At 34.7% G+C, this 23,790-nt stretch overlaps 1 protein-coding gene and 2 long non-coding RNA genes across 4 annotated transcripts in view; 2 read left to right on the top strand and 1 right to left on the bottom strand.

Moving 5' to 3' along the window:
• The window catches only part of LOC132698752 (hepatic leukemia factor), a 104,994-nt gene that overhangs the window by 77,539 nt on the left and 3,665 nt on the right, over positions 1-23,790 (bottom strand). The window lies entirely within an intron of this gene.
• Positions 1,890-11,105, top strand: LOC132698755 (uncharacterized). Of its 2 annotated transcripts, XR_009618415.1 has the most exons (4): positions 1,890-2,134; positions 2,206-4,356; positions 4,416-4,668; positions 10,947-11,105. It is a non-coding gene; the product is annotated as an uncharacterized LOC132698755 (long non-coding RNA). The 2 variants fall into 2 exon arrangements; XR_009618414.1 differs by lacking the exon at positions 10,947-11,105 and having other exon boundaries at positions 4,416-5,131.
• Positions 5,867-9,223, top strand: LOC132698754 (uncharacterized). Its single transcript, XR_009618413.1, has 3 exons — positions 5,867-7,297; positions 8,815-8,974; positions 9,030-9,223. It is a non-coding gene; the product is annotated as an uncharacterized LOC132698754 (long non-coding RNA).

The raw sequence follows: 23,790 nt of genomic DNA on the forward strand, positions 1-23,790 counted from the left end.
TTGCACATGGCGGACGTTGCTCCTGCCCGGTTCCAAAATATTTATAGAAATCGGTCGAAATTAGTGTCGTTTAAAGAAAATATTGTTACGTATAGTCGTTATCTGACGTGATAGAGACGTAGTGCCTATAACTTTGGGAAATAGTGTTCGTCTTACGTGGATGTACACGGATTTGTGATGTGTAATTCCATCAGGTGTATGTAAATACGGTTTCCGAATGTCCTATATTCACGCTGGTAACCAGGCCGGATGGGATCGGATATCCCGTATTAGATGATTGCTGGAGCCGTTTGAAGAATCGGTCGTCATTTTATGACAATTTATTTAGAAGTTTCCGTTTTTGTATACGTAAAAAACAAAAACCTAGAGGATGATGGATTGGTCCAGACCCTTCTCTTAAGAAGGCATTCTGTAGGATATCTGAATAATGTGAAAAATTGTGTAAGCTGGCCGAATGACCTTATGCAGTCGTGGCCATTAGGAGTAAAGAAGAAAGAAGAAACCCAATTTTCGAAGTGCCTTCGTTCTGCGGATTTAGAGTTATTTTTTCCTCGACATCGCAAACTAAAAGGCTCACAAAATGTTTTATTTAAAAGTTTGGCGTACTGTGATTAAAATCAATGAAAAATAGATTTCCTACATAGTTGGATTTTCATCGGTTCCTTAAGTTGGTTTTAAAGAAGGATTTATTAAGGAGGCCAATTTATAACTTGAAAGTGAAATAAAAAAAAAATATCACGACAATATGAACGGGCAAAATTTTGAAAATTATGCTCGTGGGTGGTGATCGACGATGCAAGTTATTAGATGATATTCCACAAAAATTATGGCTACAACAAAAGAACATTGACTTCTCAGAGAAAGTTACAAAGGATGAAATGTGGAGCATTGTAGAAAAAAAATTCTACCTGAAGGAATATGTGAAACCTTTAGGCCACAAAATATTAATTACTTATAACTAATTACTCCATTGTCGGTTTAACGCTATAGACACCATTGGAAATTTTGGCAATGTGTGAAATGACTCAGAAACAAAGCAGAAAAACAAGCAGATAGATACAGACCTATGCAGATGTAATTTACAGAACTGGAAAAAAAGAAACATTATAATAATAATAATAATAAAAGATGCCTGGCGCAGTCTAGTTGAACCTGTGCGTGGCACAATAGCACACAACAAAATTTAAAAAAAAAATTGGTAATAACTTCCTATTCCAGCAATTTTTAAAGCGTGGTTATAACAAAGGTATGTGAAAAAACTCCTCCAAAACAGGGCACTCGGTCGCCCCTGTTGATTTTGAAATAAAACTTGCTCAAAAAAACACAATTTTTGGTTTTGTTATCTACTAGGTCAGGTCAATTCAGACTGGCTGGAAGCTGGCATAACTTCTTCCCTTTCAAGCTAAAACATTTAAACATCTTACGGACCACAATTAATATGAAAACATCTTTGGTGTTTTTTTTACCACTCTCTCACGTCTAGGAAGAGATGAGTTCGTTTTTAAAGATATATTCAGTACAGATTGAATACAAAATAAAATGAATTTTTCAAAAAGTTTTATTTTTTCAAATATGCGGAAATTATGTGGATTTTCACAACCTTTTTTCGTTTTTCATATAACAGACTGGGGCTTAAACATTTTAATTAAATCATTAAACACCAATCCAAAACAAAATTAGACAAACATAACCTCAAAGTACTACAAGTACAACTGTTTTATTTTTTTAAATTGTATATAAAATTTTTTGATAATTTCGGAACGGATCATCGCCGTTTCCTTTTCTTTATCTATCAAGGTCGAGTTGCGAGATAAAGCGTTTGCGTAAAACCATCGCAGTCGTCTGGCCGGATCCATCACACAAATAACACACCAGCTTTCTCGAAAAAAAAATGTTAACTGGCGGGGTGTTCGTTTGACAACCACTGTTTTCGCGAAAATCGCGGGGGGGGGCGCCAATCGGAGAAAAAGGGGTGGCGACCTCCGCGACGTAGGCGTCCAAGAAACGGAACGTCACGTGCCGGGAACGTGTCACGTCACGTGGCCGCGAACGGTTTACTTTAAACGCCGTTGTTATGGTAACGAAATTGGATTCTTTGTCGGTAAATTCATAAATTAAGGAGGGCACTGAACAGGTAGGTATATTTTTTAAAACAAAATAAAAAAAAAGATGGATACCGTCCTAATAAAATTAATAAATGTCTAGGACCGGCGCATCCGCCCGAAGTGAGAGTCGGTTAACGACAGCCGTGGTACCTCGCGCAAAGACTAGTTTCTACGGACTGAATAATTAAAACTAAACCTTGGAACGAACGATAAGGCCGAAGGACTTTGGGAAAGGTCAAAACGAATATGAAGATCGCTGATGTAACGCCAGAGCGAGATAACGATTAACACGATAGCCCCAATTTAGTTCGCAATAACATTTACTGGTTTCGACGTAAATTTTTCCATTGAAATTAATAACGCGCATTCCCCACACTGTGTGAAAAACGTACCTTGTGCCATTGCGTTTGTAAAATATTTAAACAAAGAAAAAACGCAATAATTTTACTATTGGCAAATGTGTAAAGTGTATTGCCTATACCCCAGGCGCTGAGACCTTTCTTCCTCGAGTATCCATTGTTCGAAATCATTTTTCACCGCAAGTGTACCATGCCTTTTACCGTAGTGCAGGAACACTATCCTCATATGTAGAGCATGCAGACTGGAATAGTGTTATGGAGTGCTCGGATGTCGAAAGGGCTTTAGAAATTTTTTACGACATACTAAACAATATTTTTGCCGTTTTCACAATCACTAAACCACCTAGACGATCATGGTTCACCAAAGAAACCATAGTATATGTATCCAATACAGTGCGAATTTTACTATTCGTAATAAAAAAATTCAGGATACTAATAAATTGTTATTTAACAGTTGCCTTAAGTCCAAGCTTGTCTATAGCTCGGTGGTATGGTTACCAATATATATCTGCCACACTCAGTCTATTGAGTGTGCAGAAGAGATTACTGAAGTATAGGATTCCTATCCTGAGAGGGGAGTTGATCATGTTCTTCTGTTGGGAAGGTCTCTGAGCTTGCGTAGAGACTTGCAATCGGGTTTCAAGTTAAATCATTGCGAAGTCCATTGTCCGTTTCTTCTGGAACAATGACGTTTTCATTCAAGTCAATTTTCTTACAACAGTTATTGAGGTCCAATATAAATTTTCGAAACATTCAAATATCATCGCACTGTGATTTATGTTATGATGGTCTCCAAGCGATACTTGGGTAACTCCTTCTTGCGGGGCAGCAAGACTACGTTCCCCTCCAGGACGATCGGGCAATGTTCGCTGCATCCAAGAGTGCCGACTTCTGGATCATATGGTAAGACCCAGTTTAATTAAGTTTGTTTTCAGGTTCGTCGGTACAACACCCATGCTGGATATAATCAATGGGTCTGCCTCCACTCTCTCCATGTGCCACACTTCTTTAACTTCCCATTTCAGCCTTCTTAGAGTCGATGTTGTGCGTGGTGTTGATGGATATATCAACTAAATATGCGGTATTTGTTAAGTCTGGTTGATTATGCCCGATTTCCTTGTATGTGATTATGGCTTTGTCCCAGCAGATCTTCGCTTTGTTACTCTCGATGACTGGTGGTGTTTGGAGGCAGAAATATGGCTTTTTATCTTCAAGGTTTATGTCCTAACTTTGTTGTGCCGCCAGCCTCTCTATATATTTTGTGTTGGCTAGTTTGGGGCATACCGAAAGCATGCAATGTTTTCTTTCATGATGTACTTTCGATAGTTCTGGGTGCCAACAACCTGGTCTCTTGCATAGCTACAACAAACCCTTTTGTTTCTGGAATTAAATAGCCTTTACTCAGCCATTGAAGGGGAGCGTCTCGGTCGACGTTGTTTAGGTTTCGTTTGAATTTTTTCCAGAGTCGTATCTGGTTTTCCTAACTTAATTAATGACTTTGGTAATGTTAATCGAATTTAGCTCTGTTCTAAGGAGAGCATTTAACCTTTGCTTGAATTTATCGATGAGAATATTTTTGATTTCAGCGTGTTCTATCTTGTTTGATTGTAGCATTCCTAGGTATTTGTAGGGCTGGTTATCCATCGCATTTATAGTGACGTGCTCGTTCAGGGGGAGAGCGGCGTCCGATGTGAGTTTTCCTCTGACCACTGTTACCGCCTGGCATTTGCATTGCTGGCTTTGTGCACTAATTTTAGCAGGTTTTCTAAGTGATTTTAGAGGAGATGATTCAGCATACGTGTTCCATCGTTAGTTAGAGATGGAATGGATGGAAGATACACTTTTTTATGTTTATGGTTGGCGTTTGTCTTCGGGTATTACCACAGTCAAAGGTAAGTGTGGTATTATTATTATTATCATCATCATTATTATTATTAATAAATATCAACAGCGTAGGCGAACGCGTAAACCCCAAACAGCAAAATGGCGAGCGCTGTCGGCTAGCGATTTTGAAAAAATCACCGGGGCCTTTTTTATCTTCGTTTCGAAGTGTAACGTTGTGATTGTTGGAACGCGGACTGGTTCTTAAAATAAGAACACATCAATCAAGTGCCAGCAGTATCCGAAATACGGATAATTAGTTGTCGGTCAACCCGCTTGCAGCGGGCCACTAGATTAATACGTATCACTTGCCGCCGAGTCACGTGAGTTTGTTTCATCTGTCAAAGTTATAAACAATTAAAGATGGTAAAAAGCAGTGTTTATTTTTTTGCTGATAGTTTGAAAAGAGATGCTTAAAGAGGAAGAAATTTACTAAAAAAAAGTTCCGATTCTCGAAACTGCTATATTTACGTATATTTTCAAACTATAATAAAAATTGCAATAATTTTTTTTTCGGTATTTTGATGCAAATATTCGTTACGTGCCATCTCAGGCAAGACCTGCTTGATGCAGAATCATCTGTAAAATGCTTAAAACGTCAAAGCAATAAATGCACTATATTTTTGGTCGTACAATACCTGATTTAGCTTACTTATCTGTGATAATTAAAATAATAAATAATACCGTAAGCAGGACGAATCGGGAAGTTTCGTAAATCGTATTTCCGTAGCCTGCGGAAGTTTCTTTGAAAAAAAAAACGAATAAATATAATACAACGTTGCCAGCTTTCTCTGCGAGGACGGTAGCAGATAGGCATACAAAAATATTAACCGATAACGCTGTTAATATGATTTATTGCCCCGAACGTCCGGGTTTCGAGGTGTAACTCGGCCAGGTTCGTGTTAAATCGTTATATTCGGACACCCTGTATACGTATCACGCGTCCGCGCCGTCCGAGAACGCGAATTAAAGCCGGTAATTTATCTTTGCGGAAAATTATCGTTTAACAACGACTGGAAATCTCCACACGGCGCGTCAATACAAATAACGCTTTTGTTTGTTTTACGTTCGAAAGTCTAAAGCACGGGAGTAGAGATGGGCACTATCGTATATTTACTACTCGGTCGAACTTACATCTTCTGATTGTCATCACTTGATTCTTGTAATTTAAAATCATGATTTTTTTGAAAATATTTTGTTATTGAGACCAATACAAAAAGCACAACGTAAAAATATTATCACAAATACAAAGTAAAACACAACTCTTTACAAAAAATATGACAAATAACTTAATCATATACACTTTATCTTTCTGCATGATATGGCGTGAGTCCCTGCTTACATCGACCCTGAATTTTTCGTGTTTTTGATAAAGGTAATTCTCCAACATTCTCGAAGATATATTGTAAATACTTCCACTATTCCAAGGCGTTTTTTCTCTGCAAAAATATCAAGGGCACCTGATATTGGTTTTCGAATATAAATATTCTTGTGCTGCATGTTTAAGTCCATTATATGTTACACCTCTTCTATGAAATCAATATACGTAGTCCCCCTTCTAGTCGCTAGGTGGCACCACAGCTTTAAAGCAGAGCCAAAAAACTGTGGAATAACTTACCATGGACGGTATATTCGCCATCTATGGTCTTAACCTCATTCCTCTTTTTGTGCTTTGGTGGCACATGTTCATTTTTATTCGGCGTCGGTGTTTTCAGCTTTTTTCAGCGTTTTTGGAAGTTAAATGGAGAAGTACAAGTGAGATTTACGTTATTCCTTATCGGATGAAGAAAGAACCTACCTACGACGAAAGATTAAATCTTTCCATCCGCGATTACATAATCGCTAGTGGCGTGGTTCCCATCAACGAGATTTTCTTACAATTGGGAGACGATTTCTTCATCGTCCGGGTTCCGATCGGAATCCCCAGAACTCGAAAGACCCCCCATCTTTCCCACTTATACGACAGCAGTCGTATGTAAGTGTTTCACAATTGGAAGCAATCCTTTTGTGAGGGGGTCGGCCATACATATGGTTTTATATTTTTTCGACATCGAAAAAATAGAGTTTTCTGGCTCGTCCGGCTATGGATGAGGCGCCCGGGATACTGGGACATAATGAACAATTTTTTATGGCTGTTGGAATGCATTTACTCCATCGTAAGTATATTTTTTAGGCCCTTCAATTAATTCTGATGTCATTGTTGAGCCCCTTGAGACGGATTTAAAGCAAAATGGCCTTTAAGCTATGGGGTCGATAGTCCCAACACAAAGTTTGATGTGTCATGACATTTTGGCAAGTCAGATTAATACCTTTTTGAAATCCGGTGTGTCCGAAGATTGTCTCAGTGACCTTTTGCGTTGATATCCTGTGCCGAAGAATTGCCGCTCAATAACTCTCCTAAATTGAATGTGCAGATGAAATCTGCCATCAACAAAGGTGGAAAGAAAAGGGATGAGAGACTGACTGCAACAAGGGGTGCTTTGATGGTGGTTGGTAGGACGCTCTTGACCTTGCTTTTGAAACCGGTTAAGGATGAGTAGTACTTACTTCTCATCGAAATGTTGAGTAATGCAATATTTGTTTTAAGCAAAATACACCATTTAGGTTCAGTATATAGAAGTTCAGCCGCGTTAAGCCTTTCGCTGGTCTCAAATGAAATGCAGCCTTATATGAAGGAAGTGCTCGTTGATGCTTCTTTGCACTCTTGTTTATATGGAGAAGATTTGGCTGATAGGCTCAAATCAATCAGATTAGCTGCAGATTAGTGGCCGAGTTAAAGTCAGGTGCATCCGGAACAAGGCTTTTATAGCATACAAATTTAAACTCGACCGTCCCACTTCGTTCCCGGAAGTTGCAAGGCTGAAGTGGGTGAAAGTCATTGTACCCTCAAAAGAGGGAATACAGGAAGGTTCGAGAGGAAAGGGGGTGGAGTTGTGTCCCCAGGAAAAAATAGTAAGTACTTTTGTTGAAAGATTGCACGAGTTTCGGGACATTTGGAACTCTAGAACTCAAGATGCACAGATTCTACCTTGGTTAGATGGATATAAAATTCCATCTGCGAGGCCAGTTATACAGGACTTGATTACGACAGATCCTGTTTGGTCCCAACAAGAAAAAGATTCAATTTGTAATGTGGTCAAACACCTGTTAGAGATAAGTGCAATTGCAGTTTGCGAACCTTCTAAGAATCAATTTATTTTACAGATCTTTTTGGTTTCAAAATCGGATGGTTCGGTTTGATTAGTTTTAAATTTAAAGAAACTGAATGCTTTTATTGACACTTGTCATTTTAAACTGGAAGACAGAAAATTAGTAGAAACACTCTTCACAAGGAAGTCCTTTATGACCACTCTGGACTTGAAAGAAGCTTACTTTCTAGTCCCAATAATTGAAAATCAAAAGAATTTTCTAAGATTTTATTTTGATGCTCTCTGTTATCAGTTTAACGTGTTACCCTTTGGTTTATGCACCGCCCCGTGGGCCTTTACAGAATTAATGAAATCTGTGGTTTCTTATCTCCCTGCCAAGGCTTTTCCCTCAATAGTTAATTTAGATAACTTTACTATTTGGTGATAGTTAGCTATCCTTAAAAAATGTTCAAGTAACTTGCAACACACTGATTAGGTTGGGTTATGTTATTAATTATAAGAATGTTTTACATCCTTCGAAATCCCGTAAATTTTTAGGTTTTGTTTTTTTGAATCCCACCACTTGTTTTTTCTGATGAGTAAGTAAGTTTTGCAATTTGAACCGTTGCGAAATAAGAGTCTTTGCCGAGCTTTGTGCTGTGCTAGTTTTTCAGTTTGCCCAGCAGTTTGTTACAGTTGGGTATATACTAAGAATTTTTGAGAGAATCAAATATCTAGCCCTTCAAGACTCTGTCGATAATTATGATATTTGGATGATAATTCCTTGTAATTTACGGAGGGATTTTATGTGATGGCTAAAAAGTTTACAGAATCCTGAATGCCCTGTAAGGCAGCAATGTTACAAACTTGAGATTTTCTCAGATGGTACTCCTTTGGGTTGGGGAATTGTGCCAGAGAACTTTGGAGTCCTAGGGAAGCTCAGTTTCATATTAATGCACTAGAATTAACTGCGGCCTCATTTGGTCTCTAATGCTTCGCCTCGTATTTGACTAACTGCGAGACACTTTTGAGGATTGATAACACAACTGCTATTTTGTATGTAAATAGAATAGGGTGAGTAAAATTTCCTGTTTTAAACGAAATTTCGAGGCGCCTTGGGGTTGGTGTGAAGAAAGGAGGTTATGGGTTAAAGCATCTTTCATTCGATCTTCCGATAATTTTGAAGCGCATAAGGAACCCACGAATTTGAATTTTGATGGTGAATGGTACCTTTCGGACAATGCTTTTGCTAAAATAACAAGCAAATTTGGATTCCCAAAATCGAACTGTTTGCTTCTCGCCTAAGTAAGAAATGCGGAAAGTTTATTTCCTAATTTCCAGATCCGGAGGCATCTAATGAAGACTCGTTTACTGTTTTTTGGAGCGACAGTTTCTTCTATGTTTTCCCCCCGTTTTGCTTGTTGCCACTTGTTTTACGAAAAATCAAGGCTGATTGAGCTACAGGGATCGCAGTAATCCCTTACGGGCACAGCCAGCATTGGTTTGCTTTTTTTTTCATGGGAGGCGTTGTAGTTATTTATTGTTTCTAATTCCAGACAAATTACCTTCTTCTTTTGACAGGAGAGGTCACCCTTTGTGGAAATCCCTTACCCTGGCTGCAGGGATTTTGTCAGGCAAGCATTCCAGAAGATTTGCTGGATATTTTTCTATCATCTGTTCAGAGCGCTACCTTGAGGCATTTAATACCTGCATGCATTTAAACTTTGGTGGAGCTTTTGCGAAAGGAGGGGAGTGGAGTGTTATTACTTCTCACCTAGGCTGTATTGGATTTCCTTACTATTCATTTTAGACAAGGCAAGTCCTATGGCTCATTGAGTTCTTTCAGTGCAGCCCCGCCTTATTTTTGGATCAGGTTTATTTAACAATGCAAATCTAACTAGGTTTTTTAAGGTGTTTATAATCTAAGGCCAAGTAAACCAAGATATAACAGCACTTGGGGCCCTAGTTATGTCCCTGACTTTGTAAAAGGGTTACGTTCTAATGACTTGTCATTAAAGCAATTAACTGTCATTAAAACAATTAAATTAGTTTCTCCTACTGAAGTTAACGATTGTACATAGAGTCCAAACGCTCTCTCTTATAGAATTGGTCAACATAAAATCATTTCCAGATGGATTAGAAATTAGAATAACGAATCAAATTAAGATTTCAGCTATAAATAAGACTCGACCTGTTTTTTAATTTTGCATAAATATGAAGATGTAAATCTTTGTGTGTTTTCAAATATATTATTGAGAGGGCCAGTGCTTTAAGAGGCAGTGAATCTCGTTTACTCATTACATTTAAAAAGCCTTGTAGGGCAGCAACTATACCCAACAAAAGTAGATGAATAAAGATAACTTTAGAAGATAGTGGTGTCTACACTTTTATTTTTACTGTTCACAGAACTCGACATGCCTCAACATCGTCTGCGTTTTGTAAAGGTGTTTCAATTGATATGATTGGAAAAACGGCAGATTGGTGAGAATGCTCTAAATGTTTTCCCCTTTTTTATAATAGACCTATTTGTACAGCAAGTGCAGGCCTTTTTGTTAATGCCACATTTGGGACATAGAATTTTTCAGAAGGTTTGTTTTCTCGGATAGCCATTTATTTTGTATTTGTACTCGAGGCTTTCATAAACTTTCTGGATTTCCTTATATAGCCGAATAAAATCGTTTTATAACAAATTTGCTGAGTTGCCTTTGAAAGTCTACGTATATTGATTTCATAGAAGAGGTGTAACATATAATTCAATGATCAAACGAACTTACCTGGTAAGTGAAGTTCGATCGTAATTATATGTTACACCTCTTCGTAGAAATCACCCATTCCCGCCCAATTTACTGTTCTGAACAGTACTAAAATGCCCTTTGGCAAATTTATTATAAACGGGCTTTAAAATAGAATGAGGTTAAGACCATAGATGGCGAATATACCGTCCATGGTAAGTTATTCCACAGTTTTTTGGCTCTGCTTTAAAGCTGTGGTGCCACCTAGCGACTAGAAGGGGGACTACGTATATTGATTTCTACGAAGAGGTGTAACATATAATTACGATCGAACTTCACTTACCAGGTAAGTTCGTTTGATCATTGAAATATTAGACACCTTTGGGAACACTGCTGTTGAGAGGTAAGTGTAAGATGAAAATGTAATTTAGTTGTTCATAATTAGCTATAAGATTTTTGAAAAAATAGAAGATTCTTGAGATATACCAAGTTTTAGTTTTTCATCTCTTAAAATTATTTTAAAGGAACTTACCATGATACGATGCGATGCTATTTTGTTTGTTTTGTCATTAGTGTCTTATATTATCAATAGGCGAGCCTTATAAAATGTTGAATTCTAACCTTCAACACTTAGACAATATAATCAGAGTCAATGAAATCATAAATTTACTCATAATCTAATATTTTTTTAGAATTGACCAAAAGTCTCTCGAATCAATTTGGTTTTCGTTTTATTCACAGATTTTTGATAATATATGCTACTGACGGACGTACATCTTTAAACAAACAGCAACGCTATTCCGTCGCACATCACTTGGAAGGACTAAAGCGTCGTCTCCTGCTTGACGTGGCGTATTTGTAAGTGTTTGAACAGTAAATTCAAAATGTGTGCTGAGCAGCCACGAGGTCTAACTTTTGAGTCCTTTGCAAAGTTTTTCTAATGAGGGCTGCGTTATCTGTCACATAAGATTTTACCTCGATTACAGGTATATAAAAAGTATATTTATTAATATTAAGAAAAGAGTTTAAAAAAATAAGTATTATTACATATTAATATATATGCTATGTAAAATAATAATAATACGTATAAATAATAATCATTATTGACTAATTTCTGCTAGTACATATCTATTTCGTATATATCAAATAGAACTTTAGCATATCAACTAATAAGAATTAAAAAAATAAATTCTTTTGGCATTTCTTTGTTTTTTTTTTGTTTCCATTAATTAATTTAAATTACATTTTTTGTTTTTATTCGCTTAAATATCAATCACACAGTTTTTAAAAAATGTCTCCGCTTTCCTTTCTTATCGCTGCAATAATATTTTCAGTTTATTTCTAATTGCGTTTTTTATAACACCGCACTTGTCAAAGTTAAATTCATTGATTTAACTCATGTTAATTGATTAAGTAATAAAATAAATTTATAGGGGACCAACTTTAACTAAATTTACCCAAATTTTGGTGAAGCTTCTGGCCCTATTTATGTTGTTACATACAACAATAATAATTACTTACTAAAAAGTATTTAATAAAAAAAACGTTATTGTTTAGTAACGATTTTTATATCGATTAAAATATTTGTCATTGGTATTTATAAGATTTTCGAAAGCTCTGGCTTTAGGATAAATCCATAGAATTATCAAAAAAATAACACTTTTCACTGGTTTTAAGCAAAGGGCTAAAAATGTACAAATAACTAGAATTTATAATTAGAAGACGAAAAAACGAAAAAAAAATTTTTTTGGTGAGGTGGGCTACTATGGAAAAAATGATTTTATCAGGTATTCAAATTGACACACCAATCGATTAGTTCGAATGATTGCAAACCACCGAATTATTCGCTGGTGCCCATCACTACACGGGAGTTTACCGTTTCAATTCGACAGGCTGCGTAAAAATACGCTTAGTTAGGCGTTTCGATCGTAGGTCGGATAACGCGTTTTTAATATTTCCTCGCTCACGAGATTGCTGATAAACGCGACATGTCGCGTAATATCTTATCAAAACGAGAATTCCTTGTTCGTAGAGAACGGTTGTAATTTGTAGTAAAAGTAGGTTCCCTTATCTGTCGCGGTATAACTAAAACAACTTCAAATTGACAAAAAAGCATTTTAACAACGGTGAGCGTGGTTTTGATTCTTGATCGTACCTCTAGTAAAATATCTAGCTACTACTTAAAACCCTTTACAGGGAAAACTGACAGTCTCGTATTTAATTCCGTTCATTTGTTCTTCTTGCAAGGTCCAAATTTATAAGGCTATCAACTCTCTCTCAACTCAACACAACACGGAAAAGTTCAAAACTAAACAATCTTACCTGGGAATCTTATGTTCGGCAACTAATAAATTTTCCCACCCGCATGGGCTTTTTTAGTCATTTATCCTTTTTTGAATACCTGGTCGTGATATATTACATACACTATATTAGTAACTAAACAAAACTAATTTATAATATATGTTTCAACAGGTTTACACCCAACTAACGAAATCATATATTATTCAACAAGTGCGGTAAACGGCTTTTGATTCGCGAGTTTGACACGAGCCATTGAATATAAGTGTAGGGTTGGTAGCCAGTGACGTATAAAACAAAACACCGTCAACATTTTTTTTAAATGTATTTATAGATGTGTTTAATAGAATATCTTATTCCGATTAAAATGATGTAACACACTTTATATTTTAGTCCACTCATTTTTGACAAGTCGGCAAAAATAGGAAATTTTTATATAATTGCAAAGGGGGCCGTGACTGACAAATAAAAATATGTTTGACATATTAGTAAACACTGTAGACGGTTGGTTTATTATTATTATTATTAAAATGGTTTTATTATTATATGGTATTATATGCTAAAAAGGTATGCCGGCATCATAATGTTTTAAATGAAGAAATTGAGGCAAAACTAAGTCATATGAGGATGAAGTTTGGTTTGGATTTTTTAAATAGACATAATTAAAATAACAATTTTTTGAAAAACATTTTATGGACTGATGAAAGTTCGTGCACTACAACAAAGGGTTGTAATGCTGTTGTTGTTGTTGTAATCCTAGACAAATACACGAAGTAAAAATCACCATGGATGGGCATATTTTCGGTCCGATATTTATAGATCAAAAGTTAACTGAGGATCATTATTTGCAACTCTTAAAGCACCAACTACAACAATATATAGAAGATTTACCCCCAAATATATCAGCGATGATTATATGGCAGCATGGAATATCCCAGGGGTTGAATAGGGAACGAGGGAACTATGGATTGGCCAGGCAACAGTTAATAATGGATTTTATCTTTTGGGGACACATAAAAAAGCACGTGCACAGATGTGCTTATAATAATTTCGTGGAACTTCGGCAAAGGATTTCAGAGCCAATCAATCAGTTTGTAAAATAAAAACATGATACAATTAGAGTGTATGAGAAATACGTTTAGGAAAATGGTCGTCACATACAGCAGAATTTAGAATAGTTAATTACTAAAATTTGTAAATTAATCATTGTTGATGCAGCCAGTGACGGTATTTGAAAATATATAAAAAATTCCTATTTTTGCCGATATGTCAAAAACGAGTGGACTAAAATATAAAAATATAATCATTGTAATAGAAATAAGATATCCTATTAAACACATATATAATATACAGGGTGTTCCAATTAAAAAAATATAATATAGGTTTATATGCCAAAAAATTGATGGTGTTTTGGAAAAAAACTTGGTTACAAACCCTACATTAAAATGTTATCAAGATAAATTGAATGCACGGTACATGCATATGCGGCAAAGAATCCATTACTCTCTACACCTCGAAAGACGAACATTTCGCGTTCCCATTTAATTGCGCCCGAAGGATTAATCAAAATAAATTTTATCGGTTCGAACATACTATATAATTCATTGAAACGAATGTGTATGGAGTAATGCCGCTGATAGCGGGCACGAAAACGCATTAAAAATACGACTGTTGGCCGGGCATCAAGAATTTCACGTGACTGCCGACACAGTTTGCCTCCAGACTTCTAATAATACCAACAGCTGACTGACAAAATTCGGTTCGGTGTGTGTGTGTGTGTGACGCTTCCTACGCTATTTATCCGATTCCGCGATAGTCACGTGGAATTTTATTTATCGATCGCGAATTCGACGCGACCGCTACAGCGCGTACAAAAATATTAACAGCGATGGCAACGTACGTCGCGTCCCGCAACCACGGGCAGAAAGGACGACACGACGAAACGAACGGAAGTTCCTTTGAAAAAAAAATACACACTTTCTCGTTGTATTGTTTGAACAAAAATACTAATTTTCCCCCCTTTTTCTATCCCCGCCATGTTGCTTATATCTGAGTGTACAAAACCAAAAGTGCTAAAAGTTCGCCCACCACAGTGTCATTTTTCCATTTTTTTTTAATTCTTTTATTAATCAACAAAAAAAAACGAATAAGTAACAAAAAATTAATTGAGAATTTTTTTAAACAGTGCGTAAATCACGTAAAAAGAAGACAGAAAAAATGGTATGTGTACAACCCAAGTACTTATATTTAAATTACATTCAGGTGAGTTTTTAACTATTTTACAAATTTAATATATTTATTTATATTTCTTAAATTTTGTGGAAGTACATGCTGCTTGGAATACTGGATTGGGAAGTCCTTTATTAGTTCTCTTAGTATCGTTATCGTGTCATACATACATGCATACATACATACATTTATCACCTTATCATAATTAAATAACATTTTTAAGAATTTATTTTGTAGAGTTTGTATTTTATTAAAATAAGTTGCGCCACACACACCCCATATTGGAATTAGTGATACGAAATAAGAATTGTAAATATTCATTTTAATTAATTAAAATTAAAAGCCAAATTCTTTTCTTCGGGTGTAAACTCGTATTTTTGCTTTTGAAGGTTCCAAATATAGGCTACAAAATGGTATGGTGATGCATCGATCCTGACTTTAGTGTATTTTTGATAAAGGTATATTGTAAATGTTTCCACTGCTCTGCAGCATCTGAGTTAATAGCGTTTTTTCTCAGCAAAACATCGACAACAGAACAACCATAAGTTATAACTTTTGAGTCTCGCAGTCATGTTCCAATTTACATGACAAACTATTTCAGTCAAATACTGTGAAGTATGAGGTTTTCCCCGAGTATCAATAGTTTCGTAAAGAAACTCTTATGTCATCTAAAAGGCTTGTTCATAACTTTTTTCTTGATGGCCAGGTAAATAGCTTTTTTTACTTCAGCGCTCTCAGCGCAATCTGGAATCAGTGGGAAAAATTATATTTGCTATTTGTGTGTCAGTCTTTTTTCTTGCAGCTGTTGATGTTTACATTACGAAACCACTCAAATTAGGCTGATTTTAAATTTTTTCCTTTTTCTTTGTTTGGATCTCTTCTTTGTTTGGAATTTTTAAGCGTCGTGGAACTTGATGCTACAGAGCTGGCAAGCGGACTTTATAAATAAATAAAAATGAAATAAGGAATAATAAAACAAAATATTATTTACCTACCTGTATTCGTTTCTTGCTGCCTATTACCACAAACATCATGGTGAACTTTAAGTATTTCGACTATCACTTGAATTTCTTTCTTCAGATTTATTTGAAACTAATGTAAAACTGCCAAATGCTATGCAACAGATAACAAAATGAAAAATAACAAAATAATAAAAATTGCCAATTTTAGTTTTCCGGTGTGACACTTTTTTTCGGAGACCTGTTTTTTAGCAAAAAAAGGCAAAATTTGTGACGTTCTATGTGATGAAGAAAAAAATACTCAAAACTTTTTGTATTTACTTAGGTATTGGGATAAGTGATAGGAGCATTTTAAATGTACACTAGAGATAGCTTATGAATCGATGAAATTTTGGTTATCTGCGAAATCCTGGTGGAATCATAAATTATTTGGCGCTTCCCATAAATAATTAACAAATTTGCGAGACTATATGATATGTTTCATTTGCATTTTAAGTATGTATAAAGTATAAGGAAGAAGATAAGATTACAAAAAATGTTTTCTCTGCTTCTTTTCCTATTTTTATCAACAGAAAACTAGTGTGTTAACTTAAAAGTTAGTTAACAATACGAAAATAAACAAATAATTTTAAGTTGTTAATATATTCTTAAAATTTCATAAATTTATCTCTTACGGTTGGTTTTTAATCCATTTTTTAATTAAAAGTGTGCTTACAATTATCATTATAAAAAAAGTGCTAAAATCAATATATGGGGGATCAATTTTCCATTGACGTGATTTTACACTACTAGTTAGTATTTTTTTCAACTTAAACAATGTAGCGGCATACACCACTGATGGGGAGAGAGAGTTTTTACTAGTTAGTTGCTGTCTCCGTTCCGATGGCGGCAAATAGAAAAAGAGCATCAAGAATTCCTTAATTACGGACCATTATATTACGGAAAAAAGGCTGGATGCTATGGTTACGGGGAGACTATATTGAAAAATGTTTACAAAAATAAGAAAAAAAGTATTGTATCATTGTTAGGTCGGCAACTTATGTCAGTCAAAACGGCTGGGAATTAAGTCGCCAGAAATTGATTGTGTGCGTGCGTGCCTGCAGATCTATTTTGGGCCCGTGTCAAACGGTTAAATGATATTTTTATAAAACAAAAAATACATATATTTGAAGTCGGCTTCCATCGCGTCCTTGGGACTTAAAATATTTACATCGGAACGAGCGTACATCATTAACTACCTTATAGTTTGTTTTTTCTCTTTCGCCTCTAACGAAAACGAAAGTCGAAATGTCCGTTAATTGACTAGTCGACCAGTGGCGTAACTTGGACCACCCCCACTCTATATTCAGATTTTTCCAACAGCAGACAGTGTTGGGTAAACTATGATCATGAATTGTTTGATTTTTTTTATTTTAATTTTTCTTTCAAATTTCATAAGAATGTGTGTAGCTTTTTTTGTAGCAATTTCAAAATATTTTTTCAAAATGTAACTAGGGAAGCCATTTTCAAGGTGAGATCGGACATTTTTATCAAGTACAGTGATCACTTGACATCATTGATAAGGAAATAATTGATCGTATGGGAGTCTAACATTATCCAACTTGGGGTATAGAGATTTATAAAGCCTGACCACGTCTCGTCACAATGATTGAAAAACACAAAAACTTAACGGTCGTAGAAAAAGTATTGTATGCAACAAGTTAAGGTTTTCAAACGAAGGATCTCGTTTTTAAAAAACACTTTTTTTTTTGCAAACAGAACTACGAGGTTTTCTTTAACCCGCTACAAGGAGAACTGGACGCAAAGCACAGAGTTGTTATATATATAAAGTTTTTATGCAAGCGTCGCGTCGCAGATACCGGATATACTGAAGCTAGCATTTCATCAGCATTTTCTATCACATAATTCCTCCCTCCGAAGTGGAAAACAACAGGGACGAAGGGTTGTTTTCGGAAGACTGGTCGTTCTTGGTTTTCTTGGAATCTTGCAGCAAATGGCTCTTGTAGATTTTCCATGCTATAACTATTAACAAGATTAAAATAAACATCATTCCTGTTGAAGTGGCGAGACTCCAAGTGACTGGATGAATTTCATAACCAATGTCGGGGATCGATGATTTCGCAGCTTCTCGTAGTTTTTTGATCGTATTGAGATCAATCGATTGTAGTTGGAGTGGCTGGTACTTCACATCGTGATGTTCCATATTTTCAATTTTAATGGGTGGCAGTGAGAATGGGTTTGCTTTAAAAATTTCTTCTTTATTCCAAAGCTCGGTATTTTGGGTACTTATACCACAATTATATGGAACATTGATTAGGCAGGCTTCTTCAATAAAAGCTATTTCTTTGTTTTGACAATTCATTTGTAATTTAAGTTTCTGTTCCGATGGTATTATCAAAACAAATCTACTAGTGATTGGTCGTATTATATGCGTTGAAACATTTACATTGACTACGTGGCAATTTTTGTTTTCGGCATATTTAATGAGGGTTGTCACACAATCACCGATGGGCTGGGTAAGTTGATTTTCGCAAACGTAGGTGTCTTCAATGATTGGGCAGATTGATTCTTGATATTGTTGCATGTCAGTGCCCAATATTAGGTAGGGTGAATTAGGTATAATTAAGGAGTGATTCACAGGTACTGGGAACAGGTGGAATATTTCAAAAATATCTTTAAGAAAAATCGGAATATGGACGGCAAAAATTATTTTATCTTTTGTAAATTTAACTTGTAAGTTTGCTAACTGATAATAATTATTTTGATTTTCAAAAATTAGAATTTGATTATCACCATAGAGAACAGTCAATTTAAAAATTATTTGTTCTAATTCGGCCGCCGATATTACTACAGGATGTAATGTATTTAATTTCGCAAATGTAATGGCATTTTCTAAATTATCCAAAAAAGTTATAAAACTTTGGCAATTTAGAATTATTTGCATTAGTGTATTTTGAGCTTTAATGAAAGTAGTTATGTCAGTAATAGTTTTATTTGAATTATATTCAAAAATGTCTATATGTTTTTTAATAGCTTCTTGATTTTTCTGTAGAAGTGTTATAGTATCATTATAGTTGTCAATCAGCTGTTGAATCAACGAGGTTTGCTTTTTTAGTTGGATGTCAGATGAATGTTTACTACGCACAAGTTCTGTGATAATTTTATCGTATTTTTGTCCATCCTCTGAATCGAGAGTGCCAAAAAGCCATTTCGATAATTTACCTACAACATTTATTAAACCTCTTTTTGTACGGTTATTAGGTTTTATGTTACCAAGTTTAAATTTTACTTGAGTAATTAAATATCGAACATTATTAAGTAAATTATTTCCATTAATATAGTGTACATTCTGATAATTATGTTTATTTGTATAGTTTAATGATTTTGAGATTACAGCGTAAGCGTATTCTAAATTACGTAATTGATTAAAAAGTTGAGATGTTTCTACAAAATGCAAAAATGTATGTTGATGTTGAATTATTCGAGCATTTCCTAAGCGGAAGGGGAGAAGTGGTGTTTTAATTGGGATAACTTCAATATCATTATTCGCTATCACTAATAACAGCGTAGCTGCAAGAAGGAACAGCGTTGTCCGGTTCATTAACCTGCGAAGAAGAAAAAGCTTTAGGTTTTTGGATCTGAGATTTATGAATTATTTTTTTATTTTTTGTAATAATTTTATTCCCAATATCTTGATCTATAATAACAGGTTTTCTTCGGGGTTTGTCCTTACTACGTTTTGCTGTTTTGTCAGTAACGTAAACCTTTGTATTTTGTTTCATTTCAGGTGGATTTTCTCGTTTTTCGTTTTGTTTTTCATTTAAACGTATTTTTGTTTCTAACGATGTTTCGTAAATTTGTTGATAGATAGTTTTTAGTCTTTCACGTCTATCTGTGATATAATTATTTACAATGATTTCATCCGTTAAATCAAAGGGATCTAAACCGTTTACTTTTCCATTAATAACGTCAAAAGGTTTTTGTTTTGTTACGCTATGCATTGATGAATTATAACCTATAATGGCGTATTTTATTAAATTTTTAGGGGCTTCTTTAGGTTCTTTTAATTTTAGTACCCTATATAATTCAACAAGAGTAGAGTGAAATCTCTCTATTGGACTATTACTATTAGAATTGCCGGGAGTTGTAAAATGAATTGCAATTTTATGCAATTTACAGAAATCTAAAAGCAAAGACGTTTTAAATTCCGTACCATTATCACACGTTATTTGTTGAGGTAGGCCGTGATGACTTATAAAGGTCGCTAAACCGTCTAAGATAGCAATTGCTGTGCAAGCGGGTTCTAACGGATAAGCTTGGGCGTACCGTGAAAATACGTCTATAATTGTAAGAAATTTTACGTTACATATTTGAAAAGTATCCATATGGATGGATTCTAATGGTTCAGAAGGGGTCGGTGTCAACATAAACTTTAATTTTGGTGGATGTCGATCATATTTTGTTTGTTGGCACGTGTCACAATTATTAATATATTCAGTTAAATCAGTTTTCATATTTGGCCAATAATAGAGCCTTTTTAATGCTATTAGGCTTTCATTAATTCCTCGATGACAGGTTTTTTCATGATGATATGCAATTAGGTCTTTTTGTTTTGTCCTGTCAGTGACGTCAGTTAAAAGAGTTTTCGATATTACCAATTTGTAAGCACGGTTTTTAAATGTATTTGGTAACAAAACAGATAGTTCTCGATTTAAATCTATTTCGGTGTTTTGTACATAAAGGCAGTACATTTTTGTTGGATCCAAATAATCTAAAAAGAATTTAATTATTTCATTTTGATAGTTTTGACTTAAATAAACAGAAAATCTAGATTTATTTTGGAATGGGTAACTCCTAATTACGTGATAACGACCGTTTGTTTTTTGGTTAAATATTATTTGATTAGAGTAAGTATTTAAAATATTTTCGGTAATTGGTATATTTAATATTGGATCTTCTGCTGCTGAGTGTACTGTCTCACCAGTATTAGGAATATTTGGCGGTTTAAGTTGAATGTCCGAGATGATATTAATTTTTGGAGTGTTTACATTTTCTAGAGGGTTAAACACGTCTTCAATTTGTTCCAATTGTTCAAGGCTTATATTTTGATCTTCTTCATGTATGTATTTATCGATATCTTCATTAATATCTCCAGGATTTCCGAAAAGTGACTCTTTATCTATCATATTTAGTTCAAAATTTTCTTTATGAAAGTCCGGAAAAGATAAAACATTTAGAGGTTGTGGGAAATTTAACGTTATATTTTTCTCAGTGTAATTAAAAACTTCTGTTTGCGCAAAACCGTTTTTTGCAGTAGTAAGTGTTTCTGGAAAATAGAGACCTTCAATGACTTGCTCGGGAATAATAACATCATTGTTTTGTGTTACTGGAATTCTTACGTTAACAATTTCGTGTGCATTCACAGTAATACAATATACTTCGTTTTGTGGTTGTCTAAATAAAATTGGTATATTAGTTGTATTATTCCTTAATTGTTTATTAACAAGATCGATAGAAAAATTAAAACGTTTTAGGTCGTTTAATCCTATTATACCGTCAAAGAATTTATGAAAGTCAAAAAGGATAAAAGATAGGTTGGTATTAGCCTTTAATTCTGGGAAAGCCGGAATATCTGCTTTAAATAGAGTTTCCTTTTCACCAGTTCCTGTTTTAATAATAGTTGGGGAATGATATATTTTTTCATAATAAAATTTTTCTGCAATGGAAGGTCGAAGAATCGAGTGAAAACAACCAGTATCAATTAAAAGTTTAATTGCGGGTTCTTTAATCTGGATGTACGGTAAACTATTATTAATTTCGGTATACATTTCTAATGTCATTTCGTTGAGTCGCATTGGCTCGTTATTGTAAAATTTTGAGAGATTTGATTTTCAATTTCAGGGTGTTCGTCAAAATTTTGAGTGTCATTAAAGTATTCAGATTGATTTGAAAATTCAATTTCAGAGTATTCGTCTTGGTGAATATTTTCATTTTGAAATACCGCAGATGTTTCATCTGTTTGTACCGCGTTACTTTCGTCGATTTGGTATAATTCTTGCGAAATAAAATTTCTAGGGCCAGTAGGTTTGAAATGGTTAATTTGATTATTTTGACGTGGTATAGTATAGTTTGTTCTTGTTGACATAGGTTCGGGTTTATTGTTAGGTACCTGACCTGTCGGTTTAAATACGTTTTTAGGTGGGCCAAAAACTTGCCTATTTGTAGGAAAATTTCTTGGAACTTCGCGTGGTTGAGGCATATTAATTGGACCTCTGGGAAAACTATTAGTCTGGGGAGTAAACTGATTTTGATCATGCCTAATTCTAAAATTTTGATTATGGTGATTATTGTTTTGAAAATAATTTGTAGGGCGAATCGGTTGTACATAATTAAAATTTTGGTTACTAAAATAATTTGGATTTTGTGAAAATTGTTTAACGGGTTCGATAGAAGTATTAGGTAAAACTTTTGATTGAATTGGAGTTCTGAAGATATTTTGTGTATATTGAAAATTTTCCTCTTCAATAATTTGGGTCATAGCTAATTCTATACAGCTTGGATTTTTAAGTCTTATAATACTTTGTAATTGTCCTGGTAATCCTCTAATAAACGTCCTTAAACAAATTTGATCGTATTGACGTAAATGAATTACTTTGCTTGCATTATCCATAGTATCGGCAGGAAATGCATTAATTTTTTGAGCAAGGATACTTCTTAAAACTTGTAATCTTTTCCCAAAATCTAAAGGATGTTCATTTTTAAAGGGGGTGGCCATAAACAAATCCTGTTCTAAACATTCTAAATTTCGTCTATCGCCAAAACAATTTAACAAAGCTACTTTAATATTGTCCCACGTTACTAACTCCATTCTACAGCCTACTAGAATTTGTGCGCGATCAACAAGTTTCATTCTTATAGTTCTTAACAAATATTGTTTTAAAATTTCGTCGTTTCCTTGACCATATGTATCAAAAAGGAAATCTCCAGCTGATAGAAAACTATTTAAAGTGTTGGAATCACCATTATATGGCAGAATACTATCTATAAACATTTTTAACAAAGTGTAATTTACACCTGAATTCGACGATTGATTAGAATTCATTTTCAAATTGATTTGACTGTTCTCTACTTTCTGTTCCACTAAATTTAATGAAGTAAAAAACGCACTTAAATTGTCGACGTCTTTATCTTCGTTCATAAATTTAATTGATTTTGAAATTTCTTAAAATTGAACTTAAAACTAAGAATCCTTAAAATTATTTCCACCGTCCTAACCAGGGAAGATGAAAGGAGAACAATAGGAATTTTGGGCACTAACCTTGATTTCTCTTAGTCGTCAGCCTATTCTTCCTATTGGAATTTTCCTTGCGTAGCACTGCTTGCGGGGGTGATTTCTTGCCTTCCTTGCCCTCAGTCGAACTCAATCACGTTGGGTTTGTCAGACAGTCTATCACTGGTTCGTTTTGGAGTCTAAGGGTTGAAACCCACGTTTCGCGATCAAATCGTCCCGATGACGTGGCTTTGACCGAAAACTACCCCAAATCCGTCACGACTGCGCCAGTTAAGGTTTTCTAACGAAGGATCTCGTTTTTAAAAAACACTTTTTTTTTTGCAAACAGAACTACGAGGTTTTCTTTAACCCGCTACAAGGAGAACTGGACGCAAAGCACAGAGTTGTTATATATATAAAGTTTTTATGCAAGCGTCGCGTCGCAGATACCGGATATACTGAAGCTAGCATTTCATCAGCATTTTCTATCACATAATTAACACGTTCCGTAAACATTTTAACTCACTCGTTTATTAAACACTCCCCCCGCTCGTGTCAAATAAACTCGAGAGACAAATACTGTTTACCGCACTTGTTGCATAATATATTATTTCAGTTTTCACCGAAAACAAGTAATTATTACGTTAAAACTTTTTTACAAAAATTAAAAATAACGTAGTATTTCCAAAATGTTTTTTTCAAAATTTTATTTCTTATTTTTTTTGTTAATTATTTTTTTTTATTTCATTGTTTAACACATTCGGTTAGCGAATGTGATAACAGTTCCTAATTTTCTGTAGATAAAAATAGGAAAAGAAGCAGAGACGAC

Source organism: Cylas formicarius, unplaced genomic scaffold, assembly GCF_029955315.1.
Source record: "Cylas formicarius isolate icCylForm1 unplaced genomic scaffold, icCylForm1.1 PGA_scaffold_2__14_contigs__length_35257938, whole genome shotgun sequence".
Lineage (NCBI taxonomy): Eukaryota > Metazoa > Arthropoda > Insecta > Coleoptera > Brentidae > Cylas > Cylas formicarius.